The sequence below is a fragment of the Lactuca virosa genome, chromosome 1 (assembly GCF_052849685.1).
Source record: "Lactuca virosa cultivar CGN04683 chromosome 1, Lactuca_virosa_CGN04683_v6, whole genome shotgun sequence".
Lineage (NCBI taxonomy): Eukaryota > Viridiplantae > Streptophyta > Magnoliopsida > Asterales > Asteraceae > Lactuca > Lactuca virosa.
In genome coordinates this window covers 799793-805936 of record NC_136426.1, presented here as the reverse complement: position 1 = coordinate 805936, position 6144 = coordinate 799793, and the positions used below count along the sequence as shown (strand labels likewise).

At 35.2% G+C, this 6144-nt stretch overlaps 1 non-coding gene across 1 annotated transcript; it reads right to left on the bottom strand.

Annotated features, from left to right (window-relative positions):
• Nucleotides 1-5566: 5566 nt before the first annotated feature.
• On the bottom strand, nt 5567-5673 carry LOC145151830 (small nucleolar RNA R71). The gene has a single exon (XR_013732382.1). It is a non-coding gene; the product is annotated as a small nucleolar RNA R71 (small nucleolar RNA).
• Nucleotides 5674-6144: the final 471 nt, after the last annotated feature.

Below are 6144 nucleotides of genomic sequence, written 5' to 3'. Positions count from 1 at the left end.
AAAAATTTATATGTCAAGAGGTTAGTGGGAGTCTTAAAAGATCTTGAGATAGTTTCAAGATCTAATCAAGAGTATTGTTAATCACTAGCCCACGACTTGAGGTCTGTAACCTATCGTGTTGACATATTCTTATTTTTGTGTCTATTCCAGTTAAAGTTGACTATGCTTGTGAGTTCTATGAGTTCTCAGTTGTTTGCATAACAACCTGGAAGCAATGGTAGGCCCTTGAGCTGCCAGGAGGCAAGAAATTAAGATTAAACAAGTTCAGTCCATATGAGTTTGGATTTGTCACTCACCTTGTCTTGTGATTATGGTTATGAAAATTTTACATGGATAGGAACACATACACCATAAAAATCTAAGTGTCATAAGGTTTCTCTCCGATTCATGAAAATGATGGTGAGGAAACGCTTTCACTAAGCAGATTTTAAGTAGATAACAGTTGTAATATTTTCATTCTCAAAGTCGTTAGTGGAGCGTGTGTGGTTAACCGCCACACTAACATGGACTTGTGAGAAATGGCAAAAAGGTCTAAGCATTATGATTACGGCATCCCTCTTCATAATTTTTTAGACACACAGGTGAGCTATCTACAAAAAGGTGTATGATTTTGATAAAGTTTTATCAAAACATCTCGTATCATAAATCTGAATTTTGGTAAGAAAGTCAATACAATATTGATTTCTAGAAGTCCAGATGATTTCTGGGTACATGTCAAAGCTAGTGGCAGCATAAGTGTTATGCTAATAATTATCATGTTAGTGGGAGCATGATTATTTTGTTAAGTGTTAGCAATATTAATTATAGAAAACAAAAGTTTCAAATTTGCAAAGTTGTAGGGTTTGAAAAGTTGTTTTGCTATAATTAAGGGAGAGGAAATTATACTTCATTCCAATTCTAAAAGCTTAGATTGAGATTTTAATCAAATTTAGTCAAGTATTTATATGAATGTTATGTTGGAATGGTTCAACATAAGGAAATTCTATATATGGGAACATTATTTGCGTTCTAAAATTTGATTATGATTACGGTATCCCTCTTCATAGTCCGAATTGTGAGAACATGGAAAATAGAAAAATTATAGCAAAAGGTTGGTGTAGTATCATGTCTTTATGTGACACATTATGAATCGTATCCCATATGCTTCAGGTATAGGATCGATTACATATGCTATAATATTTCCATGTGTCCTGAATTTTCTAAATGCCTAGGGCATTAAGAGGGAAAAGGACCAGAACTGAATATGACAAAAATGATTAAGCAATTGTCGAGGACAATCTGAGGCTTACCAAAGATTGGTTGCTCATGGACAGTTGGAAGTATAGTGTAAATTTTGGAAGGACCATATTGACATATTCTGAAAAGAGGCAATTCTTGGTCAGAAGTGATAGTCAAAATGGGAATATGGAAATGTTTCCATAAGTGGAAGTTATTCATTAAATTTGTGTAAGATTAGAAAAACTTAATGCAAGAAGGATGTTCAAAGGAATGTACTTTGAATATGAGACTTCGTTTCCATGCAATTGCTCTCCATTGGAATACTTTGTAATGTCTGTTGCCAAGTCTTTGTGACTTTTGTGCATAGTCATTACAAGAGGATCAATGCATATAAGTTTAGAATCTAACAGATTTCTGAAAATGGTAAGAATTTGGTATTCTTACATTTATCATAAGGATTTGGAGTTGTGATATGAGTATCATTGAAATGTTTTCAGTTGATCTATTCTACAAAGAAAGGACCATAGACAAACATAGTGTGCATGCTTGGAGCATGACATACCTATTGTTTTAATTCAAGTATAAAGTTGATTATTCGAAACATTATACAATGAATAATGAGTAATTAATATGGTGATTAAATAAAAGGTTTTTTATTTACTCTCAAAAGTTTTGGGGCCATATAGGATTAGTATTATTCTTGTGTTTCACTTTGAATGTTTTGACTTCCCGAATAACTAATTTTATTCAAACTCTCCACAATCAATCATACTTTGGAAGTAGGTATGAATCAAGACAGTCATGAATTAGGCTTGTAGATGTCTAAGGTGTTTAGACATAGCAAAAGTTGTTGCAACATTCATGAGTGCTCCTAGAATAAGATTTGAGTATTGGATTAAACCCACGCTCATTTGAATCACTTCATGGATTTTATCACGAGTGATCATGAGGCGATAATATCTTATATTCTTCAAACCTAGAGATATGAATTGTTGACTATGAGTTGGTTGTACATTGATTGTACGAAAACACATCAGTAACTTGATGTTATAAAACGTGCCTTTGTGTATGATTCAACAAGTAGTTAGTACAAGCATATGAGTCGAAGTTTATCCATTCCTTTTACCCTTGGAGGAATAAAAGCGATATCTGTGGGCCCCTCGATGATTTAGTGATGACACCCCTAAGTGCTTGGTCAAGCCTGGACTGATTTGATTTGTTTAATTAGTCAGTCGTCATAAATCAGAAATCGGGAAACAACAAATGGACAGAGAGAATGATTATAATCCATGTCTCAGTCCATATGATATCTTGTAGAATGGAGGAATATATGAACCATTATCTAATGGACGCGTCATTGATTTGTTCAGAGTTTGACAACGGCTTTAAGAGATACGATTGCTAATCGGTTTGTGAAGTCGTATTTGCAATAATAGTTATTACACTTATCCAAGTAGGAGACTGTTGGATTAGTGTCTAAGTCCAAAACTATAATTGGTATGTACTTGACCCAACCCGGCATGGTCCATTTGGGCTGCACTTCACCGGGATAATTTGTATGGATAGACTTATGAGAAAAGGATATTTATGATTTATTAATATATTATAAGTTCTAATATATTAATATGAAATCATATTATTTAATTAGTATTGATCAAGAATTAATTTGGAATTAATTTAGTGATTAAAAGAGACTAGTTAAATATGGACTCATATAGTATGGGCTAATGTTATTTAGGATGGGCTAAGCCTACATGGAAGTCCATGGATAGTCCATGGAGCTTTTAACCCGTGGATCCTAAGTAATGTGGAAAGTCATGGGTATTAGAGTTTACCCTAATCATGCATACTATATAAAGGAGTCATTGGCTCATAAAATTGGCACTAATGTGTGTGTAAGAAGCTTGGCCGATTTTGTGAAGCAACTCTCTCTCTTTCAAATCTTCCAAGTTGTTGATGGTGATTTGTGATTCCACTTGAGGCATTCACATTATTGGTGCTAGGCTTTTAAATCTCCAAGTAATCAACTACAAGAAAAAGTATGTATTCTATCTAGTTTTTGTTATGCAAATACATATGATTATATGCTAGTTAGGGTAATACCTTGGAAACTTAAAGTTTGCATGTATAATAGAGAAAACATAGATCCAAGGTATTTGGGGTTGCATGAACACCTTAGGAGTGTTAGAATGCTCAAAACCCATCAGAAGGCACCAATGTCGTCCCACTAGTATTGATATGACTTATTAATTGTCTTTGTGATAATTATTAAGGTGATATGTATTGTTTGATGCTTATATGTGATATACATGATTTATGTGGTAGTGGTAGGGGTGAAAAAGACCCCGTAATCGGTTGGAATAAAACCGATGGGTAGGTCGGGCACCCAGGTATGCTTGACAGGGGTAGGTTGGTCACCCCGGTATGTCTGGCATGGGTAGGTTGAGCACCCAGGTATGCTCAGCATGGTAGGTCGGGCACCCATATATGCCTGACTGTATGTTATGATTTGTATGTGGTATGGTGGGGGAAACTCACTATGCTTCGTGATTACAGTTTTCAGTTTTGGTTTCAGGTACTTCCATCCCAAAGGGGAAAGGGCCGGCGTGATCGCATCTCATCACACCATGATTTTCCGCATTAGTGATTTTGGGATTATGACTCTGATGATGATTTTATATGTAATGTTGGATTGCACAATTAAACTATTTTATGTTTACATGGTTTTGGGAAAAACAATATGGTTTATTTTATGATTTTTAAACTTAAAAATGAAATTTTCGGGTTATATTTTTAGGTGTGTTACAGTTTAATTAAGTTTACATGACCATCACTCTTGATTGAACTTGAATCTTATGATCTTTGTGAATTGCAAAATTGTAGCACTAGTGTTTTGACCAAAACCTTGGGTTAAATAGAAAAGTGGGTAAATAATTGTAGGAGCTAATATATGTGAACAATCATATATTGAATTGATTTAATAAACCAAATTAATCAATATGTTATAAGTCTAATTTAACTCGAACCGAACACTCGTAAATTTGTTAGTTTATCCACCTGATCACCGAATGAATAAACTTATTTGCTAAAGGATTAGGTTAGTGAACATTAACCTGGTCATCTTACGAATCGGTAACCAACAAATCATTAATCCATTGCACTTCCATAAATCAACCATAATAGCAAGTATATCGAAGCTAAACAAATGCCTCTCAATTACCTTGGTTAAAATCATCTTTTGTGTTTCTTTCTTTAAGTTTTAGTTTTTGTTTCATTAGTTGATAGTAGTTAGTTTGGGTAATTAAGTTTTTAGTCTTGCAAAACTAGAGAAAACACTTTTTCCTTAATTAAATAGTAATTTAGGTAGTTAGTAGATAAAATTAGCTAATCATTCCGTACCCTATGTTCGATACTTGACTATTGTGCTATTCTATTTTCGACAAGGTACACTGCCTTAGGAAGTAATAATTAGTTACATTAGTAGGTTAAACTAGTGCATAATTATTTACGCATCAAGTTTTTAGCGCCGTTGTCGGGGAATGGTCCATTTTTAGTTAATTTGAATCTGCTACTTTATTAGGAATTTTTCTGTCTATTTTCTTTTAATTTTTCGTTTAGTTTTTCTTCTGTTTGACTTACCACATCATGGTCATAAACACCATGTCGTTGTGTCGTAACAGTTTCAGTTTTATTTTTTGTTTTTTTTTCTTTTTACGAGTTTCATTTGGTTTCAGTGATTTATGATGCGATGATCAAAGACACCAATCATACCACCGTTTGACGATCCTGAGTCAGAATTCCATAAGAAGAAGACAACCAAACTTGAAGAATCAAGCAAAAGAAATCTAGAAAGCGAATTCAAAAGTTTTGAGAAGACTCCTAACAAAAAGAGTCAAGTTATGAGACATAAAGTGAACAAGAATGATACAAAGTAAGCGAACCCGAAAGCAATCCAAAAGCCAACATGATGGACATTGCCAACATGACGATAAAGGCAAACAAGAGACGGGTGCATGAAGACACCAGACCAGGACTTGTGCAACCCACTATTCCCAACACAGCCAGCTTTGAACTGAAAGGACACATACTTGCTCAACTGAAAGACATACCCTTCTATGGGAAAGACCACAAGGACACCTACAAGCATATTGATGAGGTCAATGATATCGCCAACTACTTCAACATACCAAACATACCACGCGAGACAGTTTTGCTAAGAACGCTCCCGGTTACTCTTAAGGGTGTAGCAAAAGGTTGGCTGAAGGCACTCCCACCGAGCACAATAACAACATGGGCACAAATGCGTGAAGAGTTCATACAATATTTTTTCCTACCTTCGAAAGTTTCCAAGTTGAAGAAGGCTATTGCAAAATTTGAGCAACAAGCGGGAGAGTCACTGTATGAGGCATGGGAGCATTATAAAGGATTGCTTAGAAACTGTCCTCGAAATGATCTAAATGTGCAACAAGAAGTCTCGATCTTCTATGATGGGGTAAACATCAATACTAGGCAAGTCCTTGATTCTCCAGAGCCACTCACAAAGAAAGAACCGGTCGTGATCAAGGAGCTAATCGAGGAACTTTCCAAACATTCAAGAGAATATCATAAGCCTCGACAAGATGTGACTAGGGGAATCGTGAATTCTGCTTCAGATGACATGGTGGCGGTATTAGCAATGTTGCATAACATGGATAGGAGGATGAGTAAAATGGATCAAACAATCCATGCTATATGAGTGGGGTGTGAAAACTTTAACGGGCCACATTTAACCAAAGACTGTGATCTTGATGAAAATGGAAACCGAAAGGCCCAAGCTTGCTATTCGAGCGGTGATCGTTATAATGAAGATTGGAGAAGGCCCAAAAAGAAGTGGTTACCTTATGATGAGTACAAAAAATCCAAGGAAGAAAAGTATGAACAAAAAGG